This window comes from Leucopleurus acutus (assembly GCF_964270905.1).
Source record: "Leucopleurus acutus genome assembly, chromosome: 11".
Taxonomy (NCBI): domain Eukaryota; kingdom Metazoa; phylum Chordata; class Mammalia; order Artiodactyla; family Delphinidae; genus Leucopleurus; species Leucopleurus acutus.
In genome coordinates, this window is record NC_139152.1 from 28,393,499 (window position 1) to 28,413,372 (window position 19,874).

Sequence of the window (19,874 nt, forward strand, 5' to 3'; positions counted from 1 at the left end):
GAGCCCGCACGTCCAGAGCCTGTGCTCCGCAATGGGAGAGGCCACAACAGTGAGAGGCCCACATACCGCAAAAAAAAAAAGAAGAAGATGTGGTACATATATACAATGGAATATTACTCAGCCATAAAAATGTATGAAATAATGGCATTTTTGGCAACATGGATGGACCTAGAGATTATCATACGAAGTGAAGTAAGTCAGAGATAGAAAGACAAATATCATATAATAGCACTCATATATGGAACCTAATATTTTTTAATGATATAAATGAACTAATTTAAGAAACAGAAAGAGACTCACAGATATGAAAAACAAACTTGTGGTTACCAAATGGAAAACGTGAGGTAGAGAGATAAATCAGGAGCTTGGGATGAACATACACACAGTACTTTATTTAAGATAGATATCCAACAAGGACCTACTCTGTAGCATAGGGAACTCTACTCAATGTTCTGTGATAACTTATATGAGAAAAAAATCTGGAAAAGAATCAATATATGTATAAGTATAACTGAATCACGTTGCCATAGATTTGAAACTAACACAACACTGTAAATCAACTATACTCTAATAAAATTTAAAAAATTAAGTGGGGTGTGAAGAACAATTTCAGATCCCATATTTGTCAGACAAATATTGTTGATTGTTTTGTGATATTTTGTTTTAATTGGCAGATTCCCAGACTATCAGACCCAAGACAAATCATGTGGTAACAACTTTAGGTGGGAAAATCATGTGTTATTTTTGGTTATATATACTATTATGCACATAAAAGAGGGTTTCTTGAAATCCTAATTTGAATTCAAAATACAATTATTTCTATATCTACCACCATCTTTTAAATATCAGTTCAGATTTTCTTTAGTGGCTGCTTCATAAAACTCTATCAAATGGATATTGATTATTTGTTCTCACCAATTCTTTAGTTTCATAAAAAATATAGATGAAATCAAATTACTATATGTCAATATGTGTGTAAAGGTATATATAAATATGTATTTGTATATGTGTGTGTACATATAAGTACTTGCTCTTCATGTTATTGAAATGGGAACATACTTCTTATATAGCAATGGGAGAAAAAAGTTATACTAACAGTACAAATTAGGATGGTATCTCTCTTAATCTCGGAGACTTTGATGATTTAGACAGAAATATAGGGCTTATTGAGTGTTCAGACTACCCTTACTGGCTAGACAACTAAAATAAATTTTGAAGTAGGACTTCCCATTCCAGTCATAATTGAGTGACTGATATCAAAATTGCCAAATTCATAAAATATTTGTTTCCTCTAATTGAACAGAAACCAATTCAGGTCTAAAACCCTTGAAGGAAAGATTGCAAAGAGGCAAGCCCCATACTTAGCCTGGTTTTCTTTCTGAGGAAGTTTTCCAAATGACAGCATATTAGAATAGATTCCAAGTAGAGAACAAAGATCTCACTGGATGTAGCAAATAGACATTGGAGTTCATATTTTTGGATGCTTTTTATGCTGTGCATGCATTGGTCAAGACTCCAGGCAGCCTAGAAGATGCTGGGAGACTAGAGAGATGAGATTCAGATGCTGCACAGTGCTATGGAAATATTGAAGTTACAGCCAGGTTTGAGTGGGAATATCTTGGTAAATATCCCAGCCTTTTAGATGAGACCCCAGAAAGACCAAATAAAATATGCTTACAACAAAAATCAAGTTTTAAAATGATCAAGGTAATTTGCTGGTATTTTAACTGCTTGTAAAATCAAAATTTAACACTGCTTAGAGGAAGAAGATAAAATTCAGAGCCTCTGCAATATATCATCAACAACATGAGGTATATGATAAAAAATTACTAGAAATGCAAATAACCAGGAGAAAAAGTAACCAATAGTGAAGTGATAAAATAGTCAATATAAACAGAAAGGAGAATGATCCAAATATTAGAATCAGCAGATAAGTATTTCACAATTAGTATAATTAATGTATTAAGGAAAATAGGCACTAAGATAGACATAATGAATAAAGAAATGGAAAATAATAGAGGATTAGAACCAATAAAATAATTAAATGGTTATTCTTGTACAGTAAAACAAGGTATCTGCAATTAAGAACTTATTGAATAGGGCTAATAGCAAATTGGACATAACAGAAGAGTGGATTAGTAAAGGCAGAGGCAAATCAGTAGAAATTTCCCAAACTGAAGTACAGAGAATAAAATTAATGAAGAAATATGTAATACTGAACATGAGACATGAGGGAGCTGCTCAAAATGTCTAAGAATGCATGTTATTGGAGTCCAGAAAAATAGGAAAAAACTGGGACAAAAGCACTATTTGAAGAAATAATGGTCAGAATTTTTCAGATTTAAGAAAAGACAACAACCTCAAAATTCAAATAGGTCAGGCAACTCTTAGCAGGATAAATACAAAGAAAGCCACACCTTTGCACATTGTTGTCAAACCTCTTTTTAAAATAAGCAAAGAGAAAATCTTAAAAGCAGTAAACATGTTATACTACCTTTGAAGGAGCATCATTAGACTTTTAGCTAACTTTATAATAGCAACTATGATAGGTAGAATACAATTGAAGGACATTTTTTCCCTGGTTTTATGGAGAAATATTTGACATACATCACTGAATAAGTTTAAGGTATACAGCATGATGGCTTGATTTGCATATATTGTTAAATTATTACCAAAATATGTTTAGTTAACATTCATCATATCATATGGACACAATACAAGGAAAAGAAAAAAAGCATTTTTCTGATGAGAATTCTAAGGATCTACTCCTTTAACAACTTTCTTATATATAATACAGCAGTGTTAACTATAGTCATCATGTTGCACATTGCATCCCTAGTACTTATTTGTCTTAGAGCTGGAAGTTTATAACTTTTGACCATCTTTCTCTAATTCCTCTTCTCTCCACCATCCAGCTATGGTAACTACAAATCTTTTCTCTTTTCCTATGAGTTTGGTTTTTTTGTTTGTGTTTTTGAAGATTCCATGTATAAGTAAGGTGATACAGTACAGATGACCCTGGAACAGCATGGGTTTGAACTGAATAGGTCTACTTATATGCAGATTTTTTCCAAAAATACATACTACAGTACTACATGATCTGTAGTTAGTTGAATCTGTGAATGTGAAACCATGGGTAGAGAGGGCTGATTGTAAAGTTATATGCAGATTTTTGAAAGTGTGGGGTTGGTGCCACTAACCCACGAGCTGTTCAAGTGTTAAATGTATTTGCCTTTCCCTGTTTGACTAATTTCACATGGCATGATGCATTCAATGTTCATCTATGTTGTTGCAGATGGTAGAATTTCCTTGTTTTATGGCTGAATAATATTCCTGTGTGTGTGTGTGTGTGTGTGTGTGTATCCCACATCTTCTTTATCCATTCATCCATTGATAGACACTTAGGTTGTTTCCATGTCTTGGCTATTGTAAATAATGTTTCTGTGAGCATGGAAGTGCATATATCTTTTAAAGTTAGTGGGTTTTTTTTTTCCTTATGTATATATATCCAGAAGTAGAATTGCTAAATAATATGGTAGTTCTATTTTTCAGTTTTTGAGGAACTTCCATACTGTTTTCCATAATGGCTATACCAATTTACATTCCCACTAACAGTGCACAAATGTTCTGTTTTCTGTGCATTCATTCCAACATTTGATGGACATTCTAACAGGTGTAAGGTGATATCTCATTGTGGTTTTAATTTGCATTTCTATATTAACTAGTGGTGTTGATCATCTTTTCATGTACCTGTGGCCATTCATATATCCTCATGGGAAAAATGTTTACTCAGATATTTATCCATTTTCAATTGTGTTATTCTTTTTTTTTTTTTTTTTTTGCTATTGAGTTGTATGAGTTATTTATATATTTTGGATATTAACCCCTTATCTGATATATGTTTTTCAAATCATTTTCTTATTTTGTATGTTGTCTTTTCACTTTGTTTTTTTTTTCTTAAATTTATTTTTTATTGAAATACAGTAGATTTATAATGTGTTAATTTCTGCTGTACAGTAACATGACTCAGTTATACACACATATACATTCTTTTTTATATTCTTTTCCATTATGGTTTATCTCAGGATATTGAATATAGTTCCCTGTGCTACACAGTAGGACCTTGTTTATCCATTCTACATGTAACAGTTCTCATCTACTAACCCCAAACTCCCAGTCCATCCCTCCCAGCCCTCCTCCCCCATGGCAACCACAATTCTGTTCTCTATGAATCTGTTTCTGCCATTTAGGAAGGTTCATTTGTGCCATATTTTAGATTCCACATATAAGCGATATCATATGGTACTTGTCTTTCACTTTCTGACTTACTTCACTTAGTATGATAATCTCTAGTTGCATCCATGTTGCTGCAAGTGGTATTATTTCATTCTTTTTTATGGCTGAGTAATATTCCATTGTACATATGTACCACATTTTCTTTAACCATTCTTCAGTCAATGGACATTAAGATTGTTTCCATGTCTTGGCTATTGTGAATAGTACATTGGGGTGCATTTGTTTTTTGAATTATAGTTTTGTCCAGGTATATGCTCAGCAGTGAGATTGCTGGATCTTATGGTGATTCTATTTTTAGTTATCCAAGGAACCTCCATACTGTTTTCCATAGTGGCTGCACCAATTTACATGCCCACCAAAAGTGTAGGAGGATTCCCTTTTCTCCACACTCTCTGCAGCATTTATTGTATTTAGACTTTTTTGATGATGAGCATTCTGACTGGTGTGAAGTAGTATTTCATTGTAGTTTTGATTTGCATTTCTCTTTCTCTAATAATTAGCAGTGTTGAGCATCTTTTCATGTGCCTATTGGCCATCTGTATGTCTTATTTGGAGAAATGTCTACTTAGGTCATCTGCTCATTTTTTGATTGGTTTGTTTTTCTGTTGTTGAGTTGTATGAGCTGTGTGTATATATTGGAAATTAATCCCTTACCTGTCACATTATTTGCAAATATTTTCTCACATTCTGTAAGTTGTCTTTTCATTTTGTTTATGGTTTTGTTTGCTGTGCAAAAGCTTTTAAGTTTAATTAGGTACCATTTGTTTACTTTTGTTTTCATTTCTATTGCCTTGGGAGACTGACCTAAGAAAACATTTGTATGATTTATGTCAGAGAACATTATGTCTATGATCTTTTCTAGGGGTTTAATGATGTCATAACTTATGTTTAAGTCTTTAAGCCATTTTGAGTTTATTTTAGTGCATGGTGTGAAAGTGTGTTCTAGCATCATTGATTTATATGCAGCTGTCCAACTTTCCCAACACCATTTGCTGAAGAGACTGTCTTTTTCCCATTTTATTTTTATTTTTTATTTCTTTAACATCTTTATTGGAGTATAATTGATTTACAATGGTGTGTTAGTTTCTGCTTTATAACAAAGTGAATCAGTTATACATATACATATGTCCCCATATCTCTCCCCTCTTGCATCTCCTTCCCCACAACCCTCCCTATCCCACCCCCCTAAGTGGTCACAAAACACTGAACTGATCTCCCTGTGCTATGCAACTGCTTCCCACTAGTGATCTATTTTACGTTTGGTAGTGTATATATGCCAATGCCACTCTCTCACTTCGTCCCAGCATACACTTCCCCTTCCCTGTACACTCAAGTCTATTCTCTAGTAGGTCTGAGTCTTTATTCCTGTCTTGCCCTAGGTTCTCCATGACCTTTTTTTTTTTTTTTGATTCCATATGTATGTGTTAGCATACGGTATTTGTTATACTCTTTCTGACTTACTTCACTCTGTTGAACAGTCTCTAGGTCCATCCACCTCACTACAAATAACTCAGTTTCATTCCTTTTAATGGCTGAGTAATATTCCATTATATATCTGTGCCACATCTTCTTTATCTGTTCATCTGTTGATGGACACTTAGGTTGCTTCCATGTCCTGGCTATTGTAAATAGAGCTGCAATGAACATTTTGGTACATGACTCTTTTTGAATTATGGTTTTCTCGGGGTATATGCCCAGTAGTGGGATTGCTGGGCTGTATGGTAGTTGTATTTTTAGTTTTTTAAGGAACCTCCATAGTGGCTATATATGTTCATAGTGAATATATGTTCACTATGATCTCCATAGTGGCTGTATCAATTTACATTCCCACCAACAGTGCAAGAGGGTTCCCTTTCTCCACACCCTCTCCAGCACTTATTATTTGTAGATTTTTTGATGATGGCTGTTCTGACCGGTATGAGATGATATCTCATTGTAGTTTTGATTTGCATTTCTCTAATGATTATGATATTGAGCATTTTTTCATGTGTTTGTTGGCAGTCTATATATCTTCTTTGGAGAAATGTCTATTTATGGCTTCTGCCCATTTTTGGATTGGGTTGTTTGTTTTTTTGTTATTGAGCTGCATGAGCTGCTTTAAATTTTGGAAATTAATCCTTTGTCAGTTGCTTCATTTGCAAATATTTCTTCCCATTCTGAGGGCTTTCTTTTCATCTTGTTTATCATTTCCTTTGCTGTGCAAAAGCTTTTAAGTTTCATTACATCCCAGTTGTTTATTTTTGCTTTCATTTCCATTCTTCTAGGAGGTGGGTCAAAAAGGATCTTGCTGTGATTTATGTCATAGAGTGTTCTGCCTATGTTTTCCTCTAAGAGTTTGATGGTGTCTGGCCTCACATTTAGGACTTTAATCCACTTTGAGCTTATTTTTGTGTATGGTGCTAGGGTTTGTTCTAATTTCATTCTTTTACATGTAACTGTCCAGTTTTCCCAGCACCACTTATTGAAGAGACTGTCTTTTCTCCACTGTATATTTTTGCCTCCTTCATCAAAGATAAGGTGACCATATGTGCATGGGTTTATCTCCGGATTTTCTATCCTGTTCCATTGATCTATATTTCTGTTTTTGTGCCAATACCATACTGTCTTGATTACTGTCACTTTGTAGTATAGTCTGAAGTCAGGGAGCCTGATTCCTCCAGCTCCTTTTTTCGTTCTCAAGATTGCTTTCGCTATTCAGGGTCTTTTGTGTTACCATACAAATTGCAAAATTTTTTGTTCTAGTTCTGTGAAAAATGCCAGTGGTACTTTGATAGGGATTGCATTGAGTCTATAGATTGCTTTGGGTAGTAGAGTCATTTTCACAATGTTGATTCTTCCAATCCAAGAACATGGTATATCTCTCCGTCTATTTGTATCATCTTTAATTTCTTTCATCAGTGTCTTATACTTTTCTGCATACAGGTCTTTTGTCTCCTTAGGTAGGTTTATTCCTAGATATTTTATTCTTTTTGTTGCAATGGTAAATGGGAGTGTTTTCTTGATTTCACTTTCAGATTTTTCATCATTAGTATATAGGAATGCCAGAGATTTCTGTGCATTAATTTTGTATCCTGCCACTTTACCAAATTCATTGATTAGCTCTAGTAGATTTCTGGTAGTCTTTAGGATTCTCTATGTATATTATCATGTCATTTGCAAACAGTGACAACTTTACTTCTTCATTTCTGATTTAGATTCCTTTAATTCCTTTTTCTTCTCTGGTTGCTGTAGCTAAAACTTCCAAAACTAAATTAAATAATAGTGGTGAGAGTGGGCAACCTTTTTTTTCCTGATATTAGTGGAAATGGTTTCAGGTTTTCAGCACTGAGGATGATGTTGGCTGTGGGTTTGTCATATATGGCCTTTATTATGTTGAAGAAAGTTCCTCTCTGCCTACTTTCTGGAGGGTTTTTATTCTAAATGGGTGTTGAAATTTGTCGAAAGCTTTCTCTACATCTATTGAGAAGATCATGTGGTTTTTCTCCTTCAATTTGTTAATATGGTGTGTCACGTTGATTGATTTGCAAATATTGAAGAATCCTTGCATTCCTGATCCTTTTAATGTGCTGTTGGGTTCTCTTTGCTAGTATTTTGTTGAGGATTTTTGTATCTATGCTCATCAGTGATATTGGCCTGTAGTTTTCTTTCATTGTGACATCTTTGTCTGGTTTTGGTATCAGAGTGATGGTGGCCTTGTAGAATGAGTTTGAGAGTGTTCCACCTTATGCGATATTTTGGAAGACTTTGAGAAGGATAGGTGTTAACTCTTCTCTAAATGTTTGATAGAATTTGTCTGTGAAGCCGTCTGGTCCTGGGCTTTTGTTTGTTGGAAGATTTTTAATCACAGTTTCAATTTCAGTGCTTGTGACTTGTCTGTTCATATTTTCTATTTCTTCCTGGTTCAGTCTCAGAAGGTTGTGCATTTCTAAGAATTTGTCCATTTCTTACATGTTGCCCAATTTATTGGCATATAGTTGCCTGTAGTAATCTCTCATGATCCTTTGTATTTCTGCAGTGTCATTTGTTACTTCTCCTTTTTCATTTCTAATTCTATTGATTTCAGTCTTCTCCCTTTTTTTCTTGATGAGTCTGGCTAATAGTTTTTCAATTTTGTTTATCTTCTCAAAGAACTAGCTTTTAGTTTTATTGATCTTTGCTATCGTTTCCTTCATTTCTTTTTCATTTATTTCTGATCTGATCATTATGATTTCTTTCCTTCTGCTAACTTTGGGGTTTTTTTGTTCTCCTTTCTCTAATTGCTTTAGGTGTAACTTTAGGTTGTTTATTTGAGATGTTTCTTGTTTCTTAAGGTAGGCTTGTATAGGTAAAAACTTCCCTCTTAGAACTGCTTTTGCTGCATCCCATAGGTTTTGGGTCACTGTGTTTTCACTGTCATTTGTTTCTAGGTAGTTTTTGATTTCCTCTTTGATTTCTTCAGTGATCTGTTTGCTATTACATAGTGTGTGGTTTAGCCTCCATGTGTTTGTATTTCTTACAGATTTTTTCCTGTAATTGATATCTAGTCTCACAGCGTTCACTTCGGAAAAGATACTTGATATGTTTTCAGTTTTCTTAAATTTACCAAGGCTTGATTTGTGACCCACTATATGATCTATCCTGGAGAATGTTCTGTGAGCACTTGAGAAGAGTGTGTATTCTGTTGTTTTTGGATGGAATGTCCAATAAATATCAATTACGTCCATCTTGTTTAATGTATCATTTAAAGCTTCTGTTTCCTTATTTATTTTCATTTTGTATGATCTGTCCATTGGTGAAAGTGGGGTGTTAAAGTCCCCTACTATGAATGTGTTACTGTCAATTTCCCCTTATGGCTGTTAGTATTTGCCTTATGTATTGAGGTGCTCCTATGTTGGTTGCATAAATATTTACAATTGTTCTATATTCTTGGATTTATCCCTTAATCATTATGTGGTGTACTTCTTTGTGTCTTGTAATAGTCTTTGTTTTAAAGTCTATTTTGTCTTATATGAGAATTTCTACTCCAGCTTTCCTTTGATTCCATTTGCATGGGATATTTTTTTCCATCCCCTCATTTTCAGCCTGTATGTGTCCCTATGGCTGAATTGGGTCCCTTGTAGACACCATATATACGTGTCTTGTTTTTGTATCCATTCAGCCAGTCTATGTCTTTTGGTTGGAGTGTTTAATCCATTTACATTTAAGGTAATTAACAGTATGCATGTTCCTATTACCATTTTCTTACTTGTTTTGGGTTTATTATTGTAGGTCTTTTCCTTCTCTTTGTTTCCTGCCTAGAGAAGTTCCTTTAGCATTTGTTGTAAAAGTGATTTCGTGGTGCTGAATTCTCTTAGCTTTGGCTTGTCTGTGAAGCTTTTAATTTCTCCGTCAAATCTGAATGAGATCCTTGCTGGGTAGAGTAATCTTGGTTGTAGGTTTTTCTCTTTCATCACTTTAATTATGTCTTGCCACTCCCTTCTGGCTTGCAGAGTTTCTGCTGAAAGATCAGCTGTTAACCTTATGGGGATTCCCTTATGTGTTACTTGCTGTTTTTCCCTTGTTGTTTTTAATATTTGTTCTTTGTATATAATTTTTGATAGTTTGATTAATATTTGTCTTGGCGTGTTTCTCCTAGATTTACCCTGCATGCGATTCTCTGTGTTTCCTGGATCTGAGGAACTATTTCCTTTCCCATATTAAGGAAGTTTTCAACTATAATCTCTTCAAATATTTTCTCTGTCCCTTTCTTTTTCTCTTCTTCTGGGACCCCTATAATTCAAATGTTGGTGTGTTTAATGTTGTCCCAGATGTCTCTGAGATGTCCTCAATTCTTTTCATTGATTTTTATTTATTCTGCTCTGCAGTAGTTATTTCCACTATTTTATCTTCCAGGTCACTTACCAGTTCTTCTGCCTCATTTATTCTGCTATTGATCCCTTTTAGAGAATTTTTAATTTCATTTATTGTGTTGTTCATCTCTGCTTGTTTGCTCTTTAGTTTTTCTAGTTCCTTGTTAAACGTTTCTTGTATTGTCTCCATTCTATCTTCAATATTTTGGATCATCTCTACTATCATTATTCTGAATTATTTTCCAGGTAGACTGCCTATTTTCTCTTCATTTTTTAGGTCTGTTTGTTTTTTGCCTTGCTCCTTCATCTGCTGTGTGTTTCTCTGTCTTCTCATTTTGCTTAACTTACTGTGTTTGGGGTCTCCTTTTCACAGGCTGCAGGTTCATAGTTTCCATTGTTTTTTTTGTCTGTCCACAGTGGCTAAGTTTGGTTCAGTGGGTTGTGTAGGCTTCCTGGTGGAGGGGGCTCGTGCCTGTGTTCTGGTGGATGAGGCTGGATCTTTTCTTTCTGGTGGGCAGTTCCACATCTGCTGGTGTGTTTTGGGGTGTCTGTGGCCTTATTTTGATTTTAGGCATCCTCTCAGCTAATGGATGGGGTTGTGTTCCTATCTTGCTAGTTGTTTGGCATAGGGTGTCCTGAACTGTAACCTGCTGTTCGTTGAGTTGAGCTGTGTCTTGGCGTTGAGATGGAGATATCTGGGAGATTTTCACTGTTTGATATTCTGTGGAGCTGGGAGGTCTTTTGTGGACCAGTGTCCTGAACTTGCCTCTCCCATCTCAGTGGCACAACCCTGACGCCTGGCTGGAGCACCAAGAACCTGTCCTCCACACGGCTCAGAATAAGAGGGAGAAAAAACAGAAGGAAAGAAAGAAGATAAAATAAAATAAAAGTAAAAGAAAAGAAAAGAAAGTTATTAAAATAAAAAACATTTATTAAGAAAAAATATTTTAAGTAATATAAAAAACCCCATAAAACAAAAAGCGGACAGACAGAACCCTAGGACAAATCCATTCCTTGGTAAAAGCAGAACTATACAGACAAAATCACATAGAGAAGCATACACATACACACTCACAAAAAGCAAAAAAGGGAAAAAAATATATATATATCGTTGCTCCCAAAGTCCACCTCCTTAATTTGGGATGATTCTTTGTCTATTCATGTATTCCAGAGATGCAGGGTACATCAAGTTGATTGTGGAGATTTAATCCCCTGCTCCTGAGGCTGCTGGGAGAAATTTCCCTTTCTCTTCTTTTTTGCACAGCTCCTGGTGTTCAACTTTGTATTTGGCCCCGCCTCTGAGTGTAGGTCACCTGAAGGCATTTGTTCTTCACTCATACAGGACGAGGTTAAAGTCCAGCTGATTAGGAGGCTCTGGCTCACTGAGGCCAGTGGGGAGGGAGGGGCATGAAAGTGGGGCAATCCTGCTGTGGCAGAGGCTGGGGTGATGTTGCAACAGGCTGAGGCATGCTGTGTGTTCTCCTGGGAATGTTTTCCCTGGATTGCAGGACCCTGGCAGTGTCAGGCTGCACAGTCTTCCATTAGGGGAGGTGTTGTTAGTGACTTGTGCTTGCACACAGGCTTCTTGGTGGCTGCAACAGCAACCTTAGCATTTTATGCCTGTCTCTGGTGTCCGTGCTCTGATAACCACAGTTCGTACCTTTCTCTGAAGGTTGTTTAGGTGGTGCTCTGAATATCCTCTCCTTGCGTACCCCAAAACAATGGTCTCTTGCCTCTTAGGCAGTTCCAAACTTTTTCCCAGACTCCCTCCGACCTAGGTGTGTCGCACTGGCCCCCTTCAGGCTGTGTTCATGCAGCCAACCCCAGTTCTTTCCCTGGGATCTGACCTCTGAAGCCGGATCCTCAGCTCCCAGCCCCCACCCCCCTGGTGGGTGAGCAGACAAGCCTCTCAGACAAACTGGTGACTGCTGGTTGGCACCAATCCTCTCTGAGGGAATCTCTCTGCTTTGCTCTCTGCACCCATATTGCTGTGCTCTCCTCTGTTGCTCCAAAGATTCCCCCCGCTAACCCTGTCTCCGCCAGTGTAGGGGCTTGTTAGTGTGTGGAAACTTTTCCTCCTTCACAGCTCCCTCCCAGAGGTGCAGGTCCTGTCCCTATCCTTTGTCTCTGTTTTTTTCTTTTCCCCTACCCTGGTACGTGGGGAGTTTCTTGCCTTTTGGGACATCTGAGGTCTTCTGCCAGCATTCAGTAGGTGTTCTGTAGGAGTTTTTCCACATGTAGATGTATTTCTAATGTATTTGTGGGGAGGAAGGTGATCTCCACGTCTTACTCCTCCACCATCTTGAAGGCCTCTCTCAAGAATCATGATTTTTAATACTGTTTTATTTTTTCAGAAGAAATTCTAATTTTTATTTCCTCCTTTTCTTTTATAAATTACATATCCACATGTAAAAATTATGTAAAATTTTACATAAATGTATTGCCTTTGAATAAAATTAAAATTATTCCCACTACTATAGTTGCCATTGAATCTACCTAATAAGGCATCAAAATACAAATTACCAAATTAGATATTATAGATTTTATCATTTAGAAATCTTTAATAGTAACACTGAAATTTTTTGCTCCCTGAAGTCATGTGAGCCTATGTAACTTACTTTAGCCAATTCAATGTGAGCAGAAGTGAGGAAGATATCTCTTTTTGGAATTTAAAAGTCAGCACTTGATTCAACACATGTATTGAGATGAGGTCTTTGTCACACTAATTTCTGAGTGACTATTATTAGCAGAGCTTCCCTGCTGACCTGAGTTAAACAGTAGGTATGAATAGAAAATAAAATTTTGTGTAACTAATTCACTAAACTTTTGCAGTTGTTCCTACAGGAACATAAACTACCTATCCTGACTTATACACAAAGTGACTTAAACTATGGGGAATTGGCTTAGTAAGTGGGTTGAAGGGCATTCAAGTAACTTATAGTAGTCTAGACAAAAAAAATCACCATCCATAACGTACTGGCAATCTATGTGGCAAAACTCTGACAATTATTTGGAAGGAAGATTCCAACCTCCTATGACAAGATGTTGAAAAAGTAGATGTTAGTAGTGTATTTTAGTTGTTATTGGTAGCTTTTGGGCCAGGGACTATTAAAAATATGAGCTTAGAATACAAAGAATGACTGGTTTGCAATCAAAGAGAAAAGGAAAGTTCAGAAATATGATGAATTGCAATGTTGAAACGTACAGCTCCTTCTCTAACCTAACAAGTAGAAAATAAAATAGAGAAGGACTTTAATGACAAAGGTTAAGTTAAACTGAGCTTTGTCTGAACGGTTAAGTCAAGAGAATGTGCAGCGCTCTTAAAACTTCATCTCAAATTCTTTAACACTCCTCCCATCTAAAGGTTGGGTTTATTTCTCATCCTCTTGAATCTGGAAGAGCTTGTGATTTCTTCAACCAATAAATTATGGCAGAAGAGATACTATGTAACTTTCAAGATAAGTCAGCAGTCTTACTGTCTAGAGACTTCCTTTTGAGATGACCCCTGCAGATCCCAGCCAACATAGTTGTAATGAGACCAAGCTACACAGAAAGGCTAGGTGTTAAATGCTCCAGTAAAAGTTCCAACTGAGCTGGTTTTTAAGTCATCCCAGCTCAGGTACCAGCAATTTTTTTAAACTGTGGTAAAATATACATACTATAAACCATTTTTAAGTGTACAGTTCTGTGGCATTAAGTACATTCATACTGTGTGCAACTATCACCATCATTGATCTCCAGAACTTTTTTCATCATCACAAACTGAAACTTTGTACCTATTAAATAGTAAATTTCCATTCTTCCCCCTCCCCAACCCTGACAACCACCATTCTACTTTCTATCACCAGCCATCTTAAATAAAGAAATTATCTTGTAAGTGCATATTTCAGCGCAAGTTGTTCCAGACCCTAGTCATGTCAGTCTCTTCAATTGAGGCCCCTTGGCATAGAGAACTGCTACCCTTGCTCTGCCTCTTCTTACTTTCTGACTGACAGAATCCAAGAGGAAAAGCAATAGTTAATGTTTTACACCACTAAGTTAGGGGTGATTTGTCATAGGACAGAGACATTTAGAATAGTATGGCTGTTACAATCATTTATAAAATCTCTGAAAGTATTAAAATGTCTCATGGTAAAGAGCCATCTAAGGGTGTGGTACGTAGTAAAATCTTTCAATTGAACAAAGTGACTCAGTTAAAAGAGAAATAAGTTGTAAATTTTCTAAAGGCTAGACTTATTCAAAATATCTACAATTAAGTTAAAATAGAAAGAGTGAGGGAGTGGGGTGGGCAGAGGGGGGTGAGAAATGTAAGGAGAATAACTGCTACATAGAACTCACTGGAAGCAAATTAATAAGGATCTCACTGAGTTTTTAAGGGAGATTTTTAAGTAAGATTCTGAGATTTATGCCTGAGATCTTTCCCTGAAAATTTTTCCATTCCTTTTGGGTCAAATTATTCCATAGGACCTTAAAAGAGGGCACATTCTCCAATGCCCACTTGAAGAGTAAGCAAACACACTAAAGGAAAGGAAAGAAAAAATTCCTAAATGGTGGAGTCAAGGTTCAGGGAGAACAATGGAATAGAGGGCCTTCCCAAAGAAAAGAGATTAATTAAGAATGTGCTTCACCTGTCTAGCTTGAGTTCACCATGTACGTCTTCTACATCTCTCATCTTTCCTTTATGGAATACAAGTGTTTATTGCATTATTTGTCCTTGTTATACAAGTGTATATAGGGCTTGGTTATTTTTTTTATAGAAAGTTTTATGGTGTGTATGTGAGTGTGCACATATTTGAATAAATTTCTGACCATTTTATTTAGTTCCTTTAAAAAGCAAAATATTTTCTGTTTTTTTTCTAACTGGATATATACATTCATAATAATGTTAATGTTAGATATTTTGCCTTTGCCAGAGCTTCCAAATTGGATGAAATAAGTCCAACTATTGGTAGAATTACTTTAATGAATTTACTCTTTAAAACATTTTTAATTGATATAAAACTGATATCATTTGACAATTTGAGAAATTCTTCTGTGAATGGAGCCAACACAATAACAAGTATCACTTCATTTCTTATCCCAAAAAAAAAAAAAGTTAAAATAGAAAATGAGTGAAACTAATTGAGAAAATAGTCATTTTCATTTGTTTGGAACAAAATGTCTTGTTCCATAAAGCAATATATAAATACGGTTTTTGCCACTACATGTGTTAAATTGTTATCTTTAATATCTGCTTAGTATAGAAATAACATTTGAAGTAGATGTGCTTGCTTCTTTAGCAGAATTTTGTGTTTAACTTTTAATTTGGCAATGATATAACCACGATCTTCAGTATGAAAGGTAAATAAGGACAACCATTTAGTGCAAATTGCACATTTATCATTAACTTTCTTAATGCACAGAAATTCAAAGTTTAATTTGTCATTGAGAATTTACCTGTTTCTTTTTAAACATCTACTGCTAAAAGGACTTATTGAATATGTTCAAAGCAGTAAATAGTCACAGATTTGCATCATGCAATAAAAGGCAATTTCCTAACCCTATACCAATACTAAAGGCTTTTAAATTTATAACATTAAAATAAATCTTTATGTTGGTAAAGCAAGTCCTTCAAATTTGTTATTTTCCTTCAAGAATTTCATATGTATTTTTGGATGTTTTCCATATATTTACATTTTAGAATTTTGTCATTTCCTTTTCCTTAACAAAATATATTAGGGTTCTAATTGGATTAAATTGAATATCTTATTTAATTTGTGTTGTTTTGCTATCCTTGAAATTATCTTTCAATCCATGGGTATGGTATATTTACATATTTATATCTCTATTAATGTCTTTCAGTAAAGTTTTATAATCTTCCACATAAAAACTTTATACCTCTTTTGATAGATTATTATTAGGTACTACATTTTTTTGATTTAGGTACTAAATTTTTTGAAACCATTGTAAATTACATATTTTTTAAATTTACTTTCTACTTGCTACAAATATGTAGAAAACCAATTAGTTATATACATTGATTTTGTACCTGAACACCTTTTCATATTCTGTAACTAATTCTAAAATTTTTATGTATATTATTTTAGACTTTCTCCCAGTATTACCTACATAATCTTATACACATGCACACAAACACCCTCATGGGAAATATACTGCAAACCTTATGCTTAAACATGAAAATTTTATAAATTTTCCTTGGAAAATAAGAAGACGAGAATGCCCTCCATATCATTACTTAGATTCAGTATTATCCTGGAGGTCTTAGCTTGTTTATTAGGGAAAGGAAAACAACAAAGGTATAATATTTAGAAAATATTGTAATTTAATATTTAATTTTCTTAGTTCCTGAAACACTTCTAAGAAATGCAGTTGAAAGATTGTTTTTTCAATCTCTGGGGGAAAAGAACTGCATAATTTATTTATTGATTTCAGCAACATTTGAGGAGTGGCATGTATAAGTGGAAAAAGATACTGTCAAAGGTTCAATGACTTGAACAGTAGATTATGAATGAGGAAAGAATATTAGTACATTAAAATAGTTTCAGTAGGGTTTTGTGTGTGTGTTCGTGCTTACCTCAATTGTGAATATATAATCACAAATTCAAAGTTAATAACATCTCATCTATGGCTGTTGATTATTTTATTTCCTTGTTAGTCAAAGAGATTGAAAGTGTAAGGTACTGATTTGACAGTTCTTATTCTTACATTGTTTTGTTATTTTTCTATAAAACTGGCAGGAACAAAATGAAACTGCTCTCCTTTCAATATGTCCAATATAACTGTCAGTGAGATGTATAAGATGACTTGAAAGCTATTCAGTCTTTAAAAAGAAATGAAGAAGGAGAAGTTAGTCTACATACACATTTTGACAAACTGAATTCTTTGAAAAATAATCATATAATTATTTTCAGCCATTATTTGACAGTACTGGACTATGTCTAGTGGATCTATTGAGATCATCAAGGTCTTGCAAGCCAGCCAAGAAAAATCCACCAATCTAATAGATAGAGAAATTTTTGTTACAACACTTATGAAAAGTTATTAACTTTCTGGGCAATGTAGTGTAAGACCAATAATTGTTCAATAAAAAGTTTAGTAATATTTGAGATAATTAAAGAAATAAAATGAAAATTAACTTTTAACAGTATTTTCACAGAATGATTGAACCATTCATACCTTTTTTTTCTTCTTCTGCAAAATCACTGTTCTGCACAATTTCATCCTTTCCTGTGTAGGTATTATTTCTTAAGTTATTTTAACCAATAGTCCAATATCTAGAGTGCTTCACATCAAGAAATTCTATGATGAACATCTATGTTTATATTTATTTGTTCTCTTACACAAATATATCAGTAAAGAAAAATTTTTTATTGTGTTGAATGATTATTCATCATGGGTATCTGTCCCCTCATGTTTATTTATTTATTTTTAAAATTAATTTTTATTGAAGTATAGTTGCTTTACAATGTTTTGAGTGAAGTAAATTCTTAGGAATGAAATTAGCTAGGTCAAAATCAACGTGTCTTTTTTATTTTGATAGTAAAACCTAAGATGCCATGGTCGTCTCCTTTCTCTTTTGAGAGGGAAGTATTCTCTAGAGCTAAGGTTTTTATTCTCTGAGATTTTCTGTATACAGAATTCTCCTTCTGTGTTTTGCTTCTTTTCCTTTCCTTTAGCCTCATATCAGCTATTTGGAGTCATCATCTTATATCTCTGGTTATTTTTCCCTCAATGGACTGATACTACATTCCACAAGAGAGGTGAATACATGAGGTCGTAAAAGTGTCCTTTTCCATGTTGATTCTGCCATTTTATTCTCCCTATGCATACCCTACCAGACCATGAAAATAGAGATAATTTCTCTTTATTCTAGGTTCTGAACAATGTTTTTAGAATTTTAATTGCAAAATAAGAGAGAAAATGGTTAATTTGATGTTCTCAGATTTGTAACTAAATTTTTGTTTCAATAATCTCTTAGTCCAAAATTTTACCCACAATTCTATGAAAAAATAACTGTATCTACAGGAAGAGGTCCATTTTTCTCGGTTTTGTTTTTTTCTGCCTTATCCATGTGTCTTATCCCAAGTCTGAGTTACAGTTTACACAATAACCCCTCCCGGAGCTTTATAACTGGATGGACCAGGATACTCAGTGCCTACCAATTCTCAGGGGCCACAAAAGGAAAGGGATACAAACCCATAGTCAGTGATGATATAAATTCTCCTTCCTGGATTCCCCTTTTGACTGTTCATCCATGCAGAATATGAGAATAGAGTGATAAACTATAGAAAAAGCAATTTTGAATCAGTGTGATTCATGGATTAGACAAGTGGGTAAAACAAATTTGGAAAGCTGGTTTAAAAATAATTTCAGTGGTCAAGGTATCAGATGATGAGAGAATAAATTAAGGCTACGATGTAAGTCTGTGGAAGCAAGGATGAGTATAAGAAGTAAAAAGAAAGATGAATTACAGGAATTTAGAGTCAAATTATATAAGTGAAAAGAAAGAAAAATAAGTCATTTTTAGATTTGACATTATGTAGCTCACTAGCTATTTTTGGAATCATTCTTTTCAGAATTAAGTTAACTGCTCCTTGAATATTTTAAATTTATGTCTTGAGAAACAAATTTTTGCAAAACAAGGCCAGTGACCTTTTTTTTAAGGATACTAATAGCCTAAATAGGAAGTAATCAGTATTAAATGAGTAAAGGATACACATGGCCTAGGAGTATTCTTCAGTCCAACAGAGCTTGTGATGCTCTGGGTAGTAAACATAACACACTAACAATCTAGTACCTTGTCACAGGCCATGAATAACCAAGTCCAAGGCCAGAGGATATACAGAGTTCCTCCAGCCAGCAAATGAGCATCCTCAGACTAACTTATCAGAAGGTTACTCTTGAGTGCTGCTGGGTTTCAAAGTAAGCAGAATTAAAACAGAACTGGAAGCAGAATTCAAGAAACTGCAAGAAACCTGAGAGATAAAATGGTTGGGAGCAAAGTATTGGGAAGACATGTGTGAAGGCAGAAACCAATCTGCTGTTTGAACATCACTCAATAAAAAGATAGTTACAAGAAGTCAGAAAATGTTTCCATAGTCTTCAGATAAGAGGATCCTTCTAGATGTGTGTATAAATGAATGAAAGGGATAAAGCAATCATGAAAAAGATTGACTGGCTATAGAAAGAAGAGAGACATTTTTCTGACTTCATTTCTATATGTAATCCTTTGGAATCATCCTACCGTGCTGGGCTTGGAAGGGAACTACACCTAGAAATAAATGTGAAAGATGTGGACTTTCAAGAGTCTCCTGGACAGGAATAAATTGGGAGATTGAGATTGACATATACACATTACTATGTATAAAATAGATAACCACTAATAAAAACCTACTGTATGGCACAGGGGACTCTACTTAATACTCCATAATGAGCTATATGGGAATAGAATCTAAAAAAGAGTGGATATATGTATATGTATAACTAATTCACTTTGCTGTATAGCAGAAGCTAACACAACACTGTAAATCAGCTATACTCCAATAAAAATTAATTTTTAAAAAAGAGTCTCCTGGACAGAGGGAAAGTCATAATTGCATAGGCCAAAATTCTAAGAACAAAGGGGCAGGACAGGAATAAAGATGCAGACTTAGAGAATGGATTTGAGGACATGGGAGGGGGAAGGGTAAGCTGGGACAAAGTGAGAGAGTGGCATAGACATATATACACTACAAAATGTAAAATAAATAG